At 44.7% G+C, this 15,133-nt stretch overlaps 1 protein-coding gene across 4 annotated transcripts in view; it reads left to right on the top strand.

Moving 5' to 3' along the window:
• Positions 1 to 15,133, top strand: part of PDE4B (phosphodiesterase 4B) — a gene marked incomplete at its 5' end in the record, with an annotated part of 158,459 nt that overhangs the window by 114,374 nt on the left and 28,952 nt on the right. The window contains one exon of one of the 4 annotated variants that reach the window (XM_082053488.1): positions 8,280 to 8,332. The exons of the other annotated variants lie outside the window; for them this stretch is intronic. Of the gene's footprint in view, positions 1 to 8,279; positions 8,333 to 15,133 lie in introns of those variants that run through there. 4 annotated transcript variants of the gene reach the window in all.

Here is a 15,133-nt window from a genome sequence, read left to right as displayed (position 1 = left end):
ACATACCAGGTTCTTAAGTTAATTCAGTTCACTGGAAAAATATGTATGCCTACAAATATTTTTTTGAAGCGGTAGACTTTAAAAACATCTAAATACGTCCGTCCCTGTGGAATATATTTTCATGTCTAAAGGTACCATTGATTGACTTTGTTGTGTGTTCAGGCACTTAATCATTGTAGGAATTCAGAATGTAAAAAAGAAAACAAAACCAAACCTTCCAGAATCTAGCAGGGTGTTGATTTGACAATTAATGTATTTTGGTTTTATATTCAGCCCTGTGCCTGTTGAAGGCCAGTGTTGAACAGCCTTTCATCAACCAGTACAGGAGGAGGATCTGACCCAGGCTTAGACACTGTGTTTGGTTGTTTACCAGGAGCCCTAATCAGTACCCATTATTCAGTGCTAAATACTTGCGTAGTCGGATTTAGTTTTAAAAGAGCCACGCTTTTTAATGTAGATATTCTAGTATAAATATCCTGCTGTCATAAATATACCTTTCCAAGAGGAAATTAAACAGCTACACATATGAAAACCCCTCTACCACACCTCCACACTCTTCAAAAAAATTCTTAAACAAACATTTTTGTGTTTTACCTAAAAACCTCCAGGTTCCAGGCGTTGAGAGCAAAGTTTTGGACCCAGCGTGCCAGGGCCCTCAGAGCATATTCCAGACACCCCAGTGTTTTAATTTGAAATGGGCTGAATCCTGTTAGGCCTTTCCTGCTGCAAACAAGTGTTCAGGGAGGGTTTACAAGCTTAGCACTTAATACCAAAACGATTCTAAAATGTCACATTTTACAAGCAGTGTATTTTCCTTTAAATACCATCCATTAGCTTGTCAAAAGCAGGACACAGTTGTAGCAATCGTTGAGTTCTCTGAAAAGCCAGCATAGTCTTCTGAGAAGTGGAAAAGCCAGCCTGCGTCCTGCTCCCCTTCCCTCGCTGAGTTTTATGAGAAATGACCTGAAATCGTGGCCCTGCTGTTCCCGAGTCAAACGTGGGACATTTGGATCCGCACTTTGGATCTGCTCTGCGGGGACTGTCATCCGACGAGCTGAGCGCGGTGTGGGGCCAGTCCTGCTGGGAAAAATTCAAAATAAACACTCAGGAGTTGGCGATGCATTAGCAAACACAAGTGTGGGGGTTATCGATAATAGATCTCGCTAGCATTTGGCAGCTGTGAAATATTTTCTTCCCAAAGATACTTCTTGAAGAAGAGGAATCCAGATACAAACCTCCAGTCTAACTGGCGTATTTTGTGTTTTAGCAGTAATACTTTATGGGACGTGGTCCACATCCAGAACCTCGTCAAATCCTGGGCCTTCATCTTAATTCAAGTTCTTTGGGCAGGGTATTTCCCGAAATTCCAGTTACTGCAATGTCACAGACTGTTAGCAGCTTCCTGGGTTTCAACTATGTTGTGTGAGACTTTTAAGTATTTCCATCCACTTACAGTGGGAACCTACTATCCAGGTAGAAGCCAGAAAATCTGTTACTCACACTTTATAGATCAGGAACAAAAAATGAAACACAGGGAGAGATGATGCTCACACCACATTTTTCAGCAGCAGCTGCTCGTTCGGAGCCTCCCTTTGTAACACATCCAAATGTGGTCAGTCCAGCATGCTGCTGGAACCTCTATTATTGCAAATTGCCTTAAATGGAAAGTCATGTGCAGCTTAAAATCAGATTTTTCACAGAAATTGTATGAGTTTCACAGAGCTTATTTGGCAGAATTAATTACTTGAGGGGAGTGGTGTGAATGCCCCTGGCCAAAGCTAACACAAGGTGCTTCCATTATGCTGCCAAATGTAAGAAATTCTGAAAGGTGCCACAGAGCATAAAACTTAAAGCATAAAAAGTGACCTGTGGAATAATCTGCAGTAGACCAGCCCATATTTGACCTTCAGTGGGGAACATTTCCATTTCCATGTCCACTTAGTCTGATATTTTAACTGGAATTGTTAATAAGGGCACCTTTAGCGTAGCTGACATTTTGATTTCTTTGAGCTCGGTTTGAGGTACTTAAATATATATATTTTGAGGGCCTTAACTGAATATGTTTTGGGAGTGAAAGGCTGTTCTTGCCTGTGCTGGCTGCAGGGGTTGGACAAGCTCTTACGCTTCCAAGTCAGCCTGTCATTGCTGGGTTGGAGTTAATCTTGCACTTGCCTCTTCAGGACAGCTCCCTGGTTACTTGGCTGTAGCATAACAGCCCCATTCAGGTCAGGACTGAGACCCCAGATTTGAGAAAAGTAGTCAGACCTCCGGGCTTAATCGCCTTCTGGCCAAAATGATCCTGATGTCAGAAGAAAAACCAACAAGTAAACTATTATCTGGTGTTCTATATTCTCTATTTTTTATCGGGGATAACCACTTAATGAATCTGATGCAGTGTCTGGGAAAATATGGTCCAGTTCTGACCTGTGTCCCAAACATGTATTTTAAAAAACTGGTGACCAGTGTGTGATGGCCTCGGTTTGGAGGTGACACAGCGGAGATCAGCACATGAAAGGGGTAATATGGAATATGAAAAGCTGTCAAAACAATGATGCTGGTTTGTAGAATACTGACATCTCCCTCTTCCTCCCCACCCTTGTACCCGTGGGACTTAACTCAGTGATTTTGAACAGATTATTCTAAAAGGCTGTACGTGCAGTTTAGTAAACATAAAGCACACTGAGTCACAGCTACGAACAGCTGAAGTTGGTCGCTAGGGTAGATTAATACAGATGATTAGCCCAGTGAATATTTTAGCTCTGTTGTCAGCTACTGCAGGTCTGGAGGTTTTTAGTTTTGTGACTTGAGGCTCACTCCGAATGTTCAGAGTCACAGTGTGTGGACGTGCACAAAGCGGATCCGTTTGTCCGGAGAGCTGTCTGGAGGACACTTGCTCAGAACTTAAAACATTCTGCATTCTCAAAAGCTGGAGGATCCCTGGTTAAGAAACAACTTTTAAAATTGCGTGTGCTTCCTAATTATTCAAGCTGTTTCTGCTGGTTCTGCTCCGTGAGCGGCCCAGGCTCTGCAGTGAGCAATACTCTGACTTCCCACCGTGTCATTTGGTGCAATCGCAGATCAGTCGATAGGGCTTACTCAGAGTATCACTTGAAAACCTAATATGTCAAAACGGGTCATTTTTTGCAATATGCCATGTACTTGAGCGGCTCTGCTCATTGCGGAGGAGCAATATCTGTGGGTTTCAGCTGTACGATGACAGTTGTATTCATTTATTTTGAAAGGCTAAGTAAGGGCAGAAAGTTCAAATAAGGTAAGTCAGCGAGGTTGACATTATTACCCTTTGGGTATGTAAAATATCTATTGTAGGAAAACAGATTAAAATTCCAAACTAAATCATTTTTTAAGCTTCCATCCTAAAGGATAATGCTTTCAAGATATTACATTTAGCCATGAAAAAAACACAATTATATTTTATAATTCATATCATTTAAATGGCTGGCATGGTGGCTCAGAACTGACTGTATGCCCAGTCTTGCCAAGGCTGAGAGCAGGATAAACGGACACAAAAGTTGATACGCATCTTAAGGAATTCCTAAGAATTATGGTTGGGATGCCTCTAGGAGCCACATTCTAAACTTTCATATTGCAGACCTTAAGGAAATTAAATTGAAAGGAAATGGAGGACAATTTTGTGTTAAATTATAACCTTTACAGGAGCCAAGGAAAGGGATGTAAACAGGGTCTAACATTTTCCCAGCAGCCTGTTCTACATTGCTGTCATGACGTGAGTAGCCTTATTCTGACCCTCATTTAAAATTTCTGAATAATTCGCCTCATGAAGAGCCAAGGATTATTAACAAACTTTGTCTTTACATCTAACACCAGTAGCCAAGTGGAGCTTCGTAGGTGGATGGGCACTGTGCTTTGTGCTTCCAGGATTCGTTCCTGAGGTTCCTCTTCCATTTCCTACTCCAGTGTCTGCTTCACCACAGTCAAAGCGACTTCCACTCTGACAGAATATTTAGACCCTTAAATTGTATTATCTCCAGGTTAAGCTGGTTCAAAACCTGATTTGATGAGTATGTGGATGAAAGCAACATCTGGATTCTGTGGCAGATCCAAATGCAGACCTTTTTGTTTGTGCTTTGCAAAATTCTTCGGACACAGTGAAACAGAATACGGTTAGTCCCTTGCATCTTTCATGCTTATTTTTTTTCCCCTTTGTTGAATTAAAATCGTTGCTGTTGTCTGCCTAGAAAGTTCCATCGCAACCGTGGTCAGTCCATGGCACCAGGTAGCGAAGCGCCGACGTCCTCAGACGGGCTGTGGATGAGCCAGAGCCGGAAACCGTCTCGCCACAACAGCGCGGGATGGTGCCCCACCTAATTAAGCCTGTTGAAAGGCAGGGCTAATTAGTTTAGGCGGAGCATCTTGTTAGCACAACGATGTTGCTTCCAGGATCCAAGTTGGTTTCCCTGCACGTGTAATCTCACCAGCCCTCTCCCAGCCAGCCCACATGTATCAAATGAGATAATACAATGCACGGCACAGGTCAATCCGAAGTGCGTAGCTAGGTAGTTTCATAATTATATCCCGATTTTTCCATCTCTTTCTCATACTCCTGCATTCATGTGCACGCCATGTGCTCAGGAAGAAAACGTTTCTACTCACACAATGAAATGTTCATCTCATTGTGATCTGACCCTTCCTTGTTTAGCTGAAGAAACAAAACCACAGTCTGGGCAGCCCATGATTTACAGGGAGCTGGGACTGGGGTTTCAGTCCCTGGGCTCAGCTCTCGGTCTGGGCTGGAACCTTCCTCCTGTGGCCCATCAAGACCCAGGGTCAGCTCCGTCCCCAGCCTGCAGCTCTTTGGGCTGTTTTCTCTGCACTTTGAGGAGTGTGTCGAGTAAAGGTGTGATGGGGATTGACTTAATTTAAAAATTCTTAATGGCCTTGGTGATTGTGATCTGTCTTCAGAAATGTGTTTGAGGTAGGTGTTTATTTCCTTACGAAATGTCATCTGAAAAATCTTTTTCAGCATTCTCCTTGTGGATGTCTCCTTTAAGTGCACTGTCAGCTTTTTGCACTTGTTTGTTAGACCCTGCGTGGGAGAGGTGCTCTCCTGCATCGTCATTTTTCTCCTGTCTTGTGATTAAGGCAGGAATCCTACAGGGCAACAAGGAATCGAGCCGGGTCAGTAAAACGATAACGTGTCAAACTGTGTGTTTGCTCCCCGAGATAAAGTTGGAACTGAGCGATCTTTCCCCTTCATTCGACAGGCCAAGATTAGATTCTGCCCCTCTTGCCATTTCTGCTTCTCCTTTTCCCTGGACTGAGGAATTCCTACTATGCAGGCAAATCCCGTTCCCAGATTCCCCTGTGATATCGATGCTAAGTGACATCTGACAAGATGCTTCCTGCATTTTGTTACTTCCATTTGGCACCATAAAAGCACTGTCACTTACCCTTCTGATTTGTGGCAGTGGGGCTGTATTGTTCCCTCCAGGACACTGTGGAATCAGGGACTGCCGTGGGGGACAACACTCCATCCACCCTACCATCAGGAGGTATCTCCAATCTAAATCCTTCTTCAGAACAGTCTCCAGTTTTCCTTGCTCATTAGCATTTCAGATTAAACTTTTAGGCTTATCTTCAAATTAAACCTTTAGGCTTATCTTCAGATCAGAAGTTGCCTCTCTGGGAAGCTTCATAGGATTCTATTATCCACCTCAAGGTGCTGTTAGTGTTTTCACCTCATTTTTGCACCTCATTGTCATGCAAAAGGTGCAGTGTTAACTTTGCTTTGGGAATCTTGATCTTTAATCTTTATCCTATAGCATTTTTAAAGTTGAGGTTTCCTCAGCTGTTTTAGAGAGCATTGTTCTGACACATGTAAAGACAAAATAAACGTAAGAGCACTTTTTGAGTTTAATTCAGGACTGTGGTTTTTTGTTGGCTAGTCCTTTCCAAGTCATTTCCAATGCTCCACCTCAACTTGAAGAGAGATGTTAGTATTATTTATTCTGCAGGAATGAAGATTCGCGAGGTGAAATCTACACTCTGCTGCAGTGCCCACTGAAGCTCTAGTCCTTCTCTCCAAGCCGCATTTGGTAAATCCCGTTCTTTGCAAGGCAGTACTGGAGTAACGATCCTCTCCCTATTTTCTTCGTGCTTTTTCAGCCTGTTTCTAAGGTGTCTGCAGGGATATAATGGGCTTTCCCATCAGCAATCCATGAAAAACTGCAGCTGTATCCCTCAACCAACTCCAGCTGCAGCTTCTTGTGCTCAGCCAGATTGCACACACAGGCTGAACTGCTGGGATTATCCAGGTGGGTGTCTCGGCCGTTGGTGGCCTCTTCCACGTCGTCATCTTTTCCTAGAAGGAGCAATGCTTTCGGCACCCCATGGTCCAGCCTGGGGGACCCTGGACGCTGACAGGAGAGGATGAACTCAGAGAAGAAGTGCTGCTTGTGGGCACCCGTGGTTATTGCCACAAAACCTGGCAAAGCTGAGTGACTTCTCCGGTGCCTACGATAATAAACCGCAATCACCCTGCTCTTGACTAATTGGTAAGCAATTGTCTAGTTACTGCTAACAGGCAGTGGTCTGATCAGTGGGTTGCTGGCCCATTTGGGTCCTTGGTGACCTGATTCTCATGACCTGGCTGCTGATCCACCCTGACCAGCCTGCCCACCAGGATTGGTGGGTATAACCAGGACTTTTGCAGGTTTGTCCGGTTCTGCCTTCACTGGCTTCATCAGGGCTTGACTGTTGCTCCAGGCTGACCTCTTGGTCTGAGTTTCCTTCAAATGTTTCATTTTTGCCTCAAAACAGTGGCTGGGCCCCTATGACTGATCTCCAGCTGCTCACCTTGGGGTGGTTTGTGGGAATGGGGATCAAAGCAAGGCTGAGGGGGCCATGCTGCCCAGCACTAGGGCTCTGCAAAAGTTTTTGTTTGCTGCTGAGGGCCTCCATTTACTGCTTGGTCTCAAGACTCTGTCACTATCATAAGATTCATTTCACCTAACAATTACAGACCAATCTTAACTAGTGGCTGGGTTTTGAAGAAAAGGTATTGCGAGCTCGGGAGCAAACCATCCTGTCATGCAGGAAGATCAGGAATTTCAGCAGAAGCCAACTTGGCGAAGCAAGGAGCTTCTTAGCAAGCCAAAGTGCAAAAAAGAGAGAGCAGGCAAAGGGTGAAAAGGACTGGTAACAAGGGAGGGATGTGAAAGCGCAGTTTGGGTGTGGAGGGTGAAGCTGGGCAGACAAACACTGGCAGAACTGCGGCTAGCGAAGGGACCCGAATGTGCAAATGAAGTAGGGAAGGAAAGTTCAGAGAAAATGTTAATCTGTGCAGGAAACAGCTTAGTGACAACTGGTACACGAAAGGCTGAAGTACTTGATGCCTTTTTTGTCTCAGTCTTTGCAGACAGAGCCTTGTGCCCCGTGCCCACCAGCCTGCTTGGGAAGGAGAGGGATGGAAAGCAATGGGGGAGCAGCAGGTTAAGGGCAACCTAGAGGAGGTGGATGTGTTCAAGTCCATGGCCTTGGGCAGGATTCAGGCTGGAAAAGCTGGATGATGTGACTATAAGGTCACTGTGTGCCATTCATGGAAAACTGTGGTGCTTGGGAAGGTCTGTGACAGCAGAAAAAGGTCAATTTCTGAGAAGGGCGAAGGGGATTTGGAGAACTGTGGACTGGTCCAACTCTTCTTGGTCACTGGAGAGGTCACAGAGGGCATCCACTGGAGTCTGTTTCCAAACACGTGAAGGACAAGAAAGTACATCGGGAACAGTAAATACAGATTTGCCAAGGGCAAATTGTGCTTGAAAACCCTGACCTGCTTCTGCAAGGGCTAGGGGTGGCCTGGCTGTGGGGTCATGTGGGCCGTGGGTGGCTGTACCTGCTGCGATAGGTACCTTGGCACCATGTCCCATAGCATTCCCATCTGGAAGCTGAGGTGACGTGGGCCAAACAAATGGACTGTTAACGGGGTTGGATGTTGCTAGAGCACCAGGCTCTAAGGCTGGTGACGAAGGCTGCGTGTCCAGTCGGTGGCTGATGACAGGAAGGATGTGGGGTGTCTATCAGTGCCCTACAGCTCCTTGAGGATGTGGTAGAGTCCCAGCAGCATCAGGCTGATATTGGTGAGGACCTGGAGACAGCCCAGCTCAGATGGCCTCGGGAAGTCCCCTCCAGGCAGTTTCTGTGACTCTGCGGTAGAGAGGTGCCTTCTGCAGCTCACGGAGAAGGACGGGCACCTCTGGAGGGTGATTCAGCCCCTCGCAGCAGTCGTGCTCAGAATAGACGAGGATCACCCCTTGGAGGTCCCGGCCACTTTCCACTGACTGTGCGGGGAACTTAGGTGATTAACTTTTAGACAGCTAAAGATAGCGCAGATGAGCCCCTCCCCACCGCGGTGACATTTCTCCCGGCTAATATTACTGCGGATTGGCGTTGCTCAGATTACATCGCAGCTGGCTCGGTGCTGGGGTGGTGAGTGCCTTGGCTGTTGACTGGGAAACATCACTGCTACTATGGCAGTGGAGTGACCATTGGGCATCTCCTGCGCTGCACGGCGTGCCCGAGTCACACCGCAGGCATTCCTCCCGTCACCGTCACCCTCCTCCACAGTGCTTACGTGAGCTGTGGCCTCTGCCTTCTTGGGATGGCTGCAGTGTGGGGATGTGAAGCCATTTGGGTTTGTGCTCTTCCCAACAGGCACGAGGTTTTTTTCTTTCTCCCTTCCATGTTGCTTTCTGTGGTCCCCCTGCTTTCTCTTGGTGAGACGTCTCTGCTTGCTCCCCAGAGTCTTTCAGTTTGAACCTGGATGTGTCCTTGACAATTTTGTGTTTTAATCACTGCCTTGGCATCTTCAGCAGTTTTGGAGCTGTTTTTCTAGGGGCTGAATTTTCCCAGCAGCCTTTCAGGGCAGCTGAAGTGGTGTGTCCAGAAAAGACCTGTCTTTAACTAGGGAACTTAGAATGCCGGGCTCCTCAGCAGTGTAACAAAAGAGTTTATTTCTTTTGCTGCTTGTTGCTTGGCCTTGTTTTGCCAGAGATTGTAGCGCATGTCAAACACTTTCATGAACAATTTCAGTATCACAAACGTTATTCCTGGCAGCAGCATCTCACTCATTTCCTGTCATTTTTCGCCATTAGCGGTAGAAAGCTTTCACTTCATTTTTTTTGTCTCTATCTTCGTCTGTCATCTCTGAATACAGACTCCATTGTCTCTGCTGTGTTTGAGCCCCTGTTAAGGTTTTGCCTGCGTTCCCCCACAGCTGGATCTCCTCCAGTGCCACCTCTCCAGTCTACCTCGAGCAGCAGCTTTGCCAGTCGATCCCATCCCATCCTCTCTTTGCAGGGATTTCTCCACTTCGGCCTCTCTTACCGCATCTCATCTGTTAGCACTGGGTAACAGAAAATTTCTAAAGCATTCTAAGCGTTTCTAAAATAGCTTTTTTTGCTAAAAGTGTTCCTTGCTCTCTGTTCGTCGGCATGCCGTGCCCATGCCGTAGCAGCCTGCCCGTCTCCTGCCAAGCTTGAGCATCCGCTGCCCTGCTCCCAGTCTCTACCCGGTGCCCAACACTGTGTCAGGAAGCAAACGACTAGCCCTTCGCTCTTATTCCCACCTCCTTTGTGCAGTGCAAGTGTGAGAAACATGAGAGGGAACAGCTAGAGTTACTGGTCAAACTGGAGTCCCAAAAATACAATCGGGAGTGGGGAGAAGGGCAGGATCATCCATTTGTTCGGGGAGTTGCTCAAGAATGTACTGGCTCCACCTGTTCCACAGGTGCTGGGGCTTTGTGCCTTTCTTAGCACATCTGCACTTATCTTTGCAAAAGATATAATTAGCGTCGTTGCACACAATGAAGTGGTGGGGGGGGGTGGGAGGTGCATCTCGATCCTCTGTCGTTCCCATGATTTTAGATTACTCGGTAATTCCAGCCCCGCGGTCCAGCACGAGTGTCTGTGGGCTACAAGAGGGAACACGTTCATGTGGCATTGGGTAGTTCTGCTGGATACATCTTGCTCTTGAATAATACCTTCTTTTAGGTACATTTCTAGCTTTTGTGCTTGAGAAAAAGTTAAAAATCTGGTCCATAGACTCCCTGGGTATTGAAAAACATGTGTGGCATCTGTAAAAGAAACCTGTAGTTACAGGATACAGGCTTTTTTCAGTGCTTGCAATTTGTAAGACAATGCTGTCAGGCTGGGACGTTTTCATTGCAGATTTTAAATGAATCACTGCAGTTGTGCTCTGTGCCTTTGATTTTGTTTCCTGTGAATTTTCAAACCAAGCTACAAAACAGTTTTCCCAAATATATTTGCTGGATCTGTTAGAACAATGGCTTTAATTCGAGGAAATAGCTCTCTGCTCATGGGTAGTCAGGAGTGCACTAACAGGATACATTAAACAAATAAATTATTTGGTGTCAGTTATTCACTCCGCATTGTCAAGGGTAAATATGTAAACATGTCCGCACAATCTGTAAGCAACCACAGATACATTAGGCAAGGCAAAGGGTAAATGGCTGACAGCTGCACAAGTCCCTGTTCCATCAAGTTTTGGCACGTCCTTTGTTGATAAACCTGTTTGACTGAACACAGTCCTGGGTTTTAGAGTGATGCTAGACACTGGCTAGTAATTATTGCAGGGTATATAACAAATCTCGCTTTCTGAAGTTAAAGTAGCCATGTTCTTTTGCTGAAGGGAACTGGAGGGAGCAGCTTTGGTGATCTGGATCTACATGATTTTTATTTAAGCCAGGACCACATGAGTGCCTTGTTGAACCACACAGGCAACTCTCCCTTTTTTTTTTTTCCTTCTCCTCCTCCTTTCTTTTTCTCTCCTCCAACCTGCATCAGGACTTAAAATCAAACAGGTCTCAGCTGAAGCACAGATGAGTTCAGCTGGTGGATCAGCCTTTGGTGGATCAGATCGTACATGAGGATCCCACCAAGAGGCTTCTGCCAGCTTGCTTAGATAGGAGCTTTTAGTCACTAGGAGTCAAGGGCTGAGAAATGTAAAAGAAGCCTTCAGGAAACATTAATGGTATCGATACTGCTAACAGAATAATAACCTGTCATCCACATGATTAACTAAAGGATCTCCCTTCTCTTCTTAATCTTATTATGTCATCTATAATAATGACAACAGTTACAATACCCTATAAGATAGTATGTTATATAACTAAAAAATGGGTTGTCTTCAAGTCCTTTAAATTGTAAGCGATAAAGACTCATAATGTATATTGTTATGATTTTTAAGACATTTCCACATCTGAATGCGCTTTTATTTTTTTATGTTGTAAATTATTTTAAGTATCTGTAAATAAGCAAAAGAATGTGGCCAGACCTATGGGCCAGGGGCTGTGTCCTTTGGATTTACACTGAGAAGTACGTACATTTTGATATCGCACCCTTCATGTTACTTTCAAGCACTTCTAGGAGTCGGGAGCATGGGAGTGTGCGTTCAGACATTTCCTAAAGCAGAGTTTTCGGTGCTTGCAAGCGGTTTCATGCCCCAGGATAAACATTTACGTGTTCCCATAGAAGGACATGAGGACTTCAGAAGCCCCAGCTCACCTAAGAGCCGAGTTCACCCAACCCACTGATTGTTGCCCATTTGTTTCCCTGTCACTAGTGGGAATTAGAAAGCATTTTCTTCTCTAATGTTTGTACTTTAATCTTCTGTTTCTTATGAGTGTTTGGCTGCTTTGGATTGTGTTGAATTTTATCAGTTTGTTAAACGTTCAGGGAACATTTCAGTGTCCGTTGCCACGCTGTACATACTGGATTTGGGAACAGATCCAGTAAAGCCTTTCCAAGGCAAAAGCGAGCAACTGCTCTTATTAATATTACTTTTAAATGAACAGATTTGATCCCGACTCTGAATTGTTGTTGAGGTAAGGTTTAAGACAGAGTGATAATATTTTTTAATTAAATCAACTGGAATCACTGGAAAATGGGCACTATGGTGACCTCAGCACCATCCTCTCAGATGAATTCCTGCTCTGAAGGCTGGGAAGGACAGCCCCAAACCTTCAAGAAGTTTATAATTATAAAGTAGCTCCAATTTATTGCAGCCAGGATGCAATTAAAAGTAAATAACCCAGAAGATGTCTTACTGGCACTGTAAACAAGTGGCTTTGCATGTGGAATGGGATAGATGGTGGTAAAGTTGGGTAGACGGCTGTAAGCTGCAGTGCTGTGGTTTTTAGTATTCATTGTAAAAGTTTCTCTTTGAATTTTTTGGCACAGAAAGCAGCGCTTGCTGATGTAGACTATTAAGGGTGTTTTGAATCTTCAACTCTACATGCCTAAGGTTTATGTACGAAGTTACAATCCATTAGAAGTGACTATTTATTTTCTTAGTGGAATTAGGAATTAAGTGTTTTATCAGTACGGTCAGTCCATAATCTGATCTTTTAAGAGCGGAGGAGAGCTGAGTTTGTAAAAATGTCTGCAAATATTTGCATTCAACATTTCTTGTCTGCCAGATTGGTCAATCCGTTCACAAGATAGAAACCCATTATAATACTAGCCTGCTAGATCATGGAAAGCTTAATTATTTGGCACCTGCAATATGCTTCTGAGCAAAGAGGAGAACTGCAACTCCTCTCCAACTTTTTTAACTGATCTGGTATTTTGACCACTCTTTAAACTTTTTAGCTTTTACACTTTGTGCGAGAAGCAAGACATGCTACGTATGAACGTATTTGTTTAAAGGGCAGTGGGGTGACAAGAGAATTGAGGGAATTGGGTGAGAGAAAAACTCACTTGGAATTTTGACCTTTGGATCTAGTTTTAAGCGTTTCCTGACTTGTTTTATCTCGTGTATAAGCCAAGCGCAAAACCACCGTCCGCTCCTGCAGCTTGGGGACGAGTCTCTGCTCGCTGCCTCTCTGCGTTTGGGGATGGGATGGGGGACACCGAGTGTGTGGGTGACCAGAGGAACTGGGCTGCAGCAGCAGATAACGTTGTCCTCATGCTCGGAGATAGCCCAGCTGGCGGCGAAGGGTACTTTTCAAGTATTTGAGATGAAAAAAAAAAACCCTCAAGTTCATATTCATTAGCAGCTCTCTCCGTGAGCAAACGATAGCATGGTCAAGTCAACAAACTGGAAAAATCTCCTAAAATGGGCTAAGTCACTTCTGTAGTAGAGATACTGTGTGTTCCATCACTCTACAGAGATGAAAAAGAAACAGATGGCAAAAAATACCAAAAATGCAGTTGTTACAAAATACTGGCGCATAAATGAGTTGCATTTAAGTATGCTGGAGTGTTCCAAGTGCCAGCAGAAAAATATCGAATGGTTTGGTGCCTCTGAAGGCTCGGCCAGGCTGTCCTTGGAGGGACTGGCAGCAAGTCAGGTCTAGTGACGAAATGTCACCTCAGTTCCTGCTAAACTGCCGTCAGGATTGAAAAGTCATGCACAAACACCATGTAATATTTGCAAAACTGAAACAAACTCCTTTTGTTAATTAGTCCTTTATTCTGTCTTGGAAATTATTTCATGTAGGGCACTAGAAAAAAAAAATGACGGAAATGCCAGTTATAATTTTACGGGTAAGGGCTCGGTTATGCAACATCCAAATATAAACTGAAACATGATCTAGTTGAAGACACGTCATGCAGTATTCCAGGAGCCTTATCCAGAAACTGTGGGACTGCTTCCGTAAGTGACCACGCGCGTCAGCTCTGCTGGGAAGGTTATCGAAGCCTGTGAGTGGAGAAGGTTTTGGGGTGTTTCTGGCAGAGGGTGTTGCGCTCCTGAAGTCAGTGGGACGCTCGCCGTGCCTTGAGGGAACGAACATGTCATGGAACATCTCAACTTCTGTTTACTGTTTATTCCAGTCCCTGTAGGGACACTAGACACCGCTCAGCAAGAGAACCCCAATGCGCTTCATCTTTCTCATCTGATGCTGCGTCTTCTTCTCCCCCTGCTTTTTTTAGGGTTCCTCTGTTCTCCCACTTGCATTTTAACCCCAACATCCCTTCCAATCCAAACGCAGCCACCTCTGCAGAGGCAAATGCTGCTGTTGGAGGCAGCGCCGGCACCGTAGTGTCACGACATCATACTTTCATGTACCATGCAATGTTGAACACGGCACTGGCTGTGCCCTCTGCGGGGGCTGATGCTGCAGGGCTGCTGAGCGGGGTGTGAGTTGCCATGTTGGGAAGGTGTTGGGTTCTGCTATGAACTCCGTTTTCCCTTATCAGTACCAAAATGTTCATTTTAAAATATACAAATGTGATTAATGTGGTGTATATGTATCTATGAATATTAACTATTAAGAAAGTTAGAAAATCTGTGTTATTTGCTTGTAAGATCATTCCCACAGAAAGCTATTACTTTCGTAGAAAAGCAACTTCTAATTGTCTTTAAATCTGTTACTTGTGGATAGCTGTGAACTTGGAACATTTCATCAGGGACTAGGAGTATGTATTTTAATTTTACATGCTGTTTTTCAAAAACACCTGGTGCAAATTTAGCCTCATCCGTGGAATCATAGCCTTCACAGTTTATCTGTAAATAGTTACAACAAGTTAACAAACAGGGCTTTAGCAGAGTCGCATGTACCCAGGGAGGGCTGGTTTGATCCAAACTGGGGTTTCCAGGTTGGTTGGTCTCAGATTGGGTCACTTAGGAAGTGCCTTAGGAGAGAGTTTCTAAGAAGTCTTTTCCTTCTGTTGAGGACGATAAGTGTGTTTTCTTCGACTTGACTGTCTAATTTCTTGAAACTCGTAGGAAGGTGGTGTCTTTGACGTAGTTACTGGCTGAGCAGCGGGTTCAGAGATGACTGAGGAGGGAGGGGGGAGAAGATGAAGGACATGGGACACCTGGAGGGAAGCACCATCGGAGCCCCAGTTCACAAGACTCATTTCCTTAAGAAAATGAGTGAAAAAAAACCAATTAGTCAAAACGAAAAGGTACTTCAGAATTTAAAAAGAGCAGCCCAAGGATGCAGGTGATTTATCTTTCCCTGGAGCTGTGGGCAGGCCAGTGGAAATTGGTAGAAAAAACAAGTTCTGAAAGAGACTTAACAGTGCTTTTTTATGGAAATACACTTCTAGACTGGGCAGTAAACAGCTTTTGAACAGCAGCAGATCTCACCGTTTTTTTTTTCCTTAAAATGACACTTAGCAATAACTGTTTA

Source organism: Streptopelia decaocto, assembly GCF_964273445.1.
Source record: "Streptopelia decaocto genome assembly, chromosome: 5".
In the NCBI taxonomy this organism is placed as follows: Eukaryota; Metazoa; Chordata; class Aves; order Columbiformes; family Columbidae; genus Streptopelia; species Streptopelia decaocto.
This window is presented reverse-complemented; position numbering and strand designations above follow the sequence as displayed.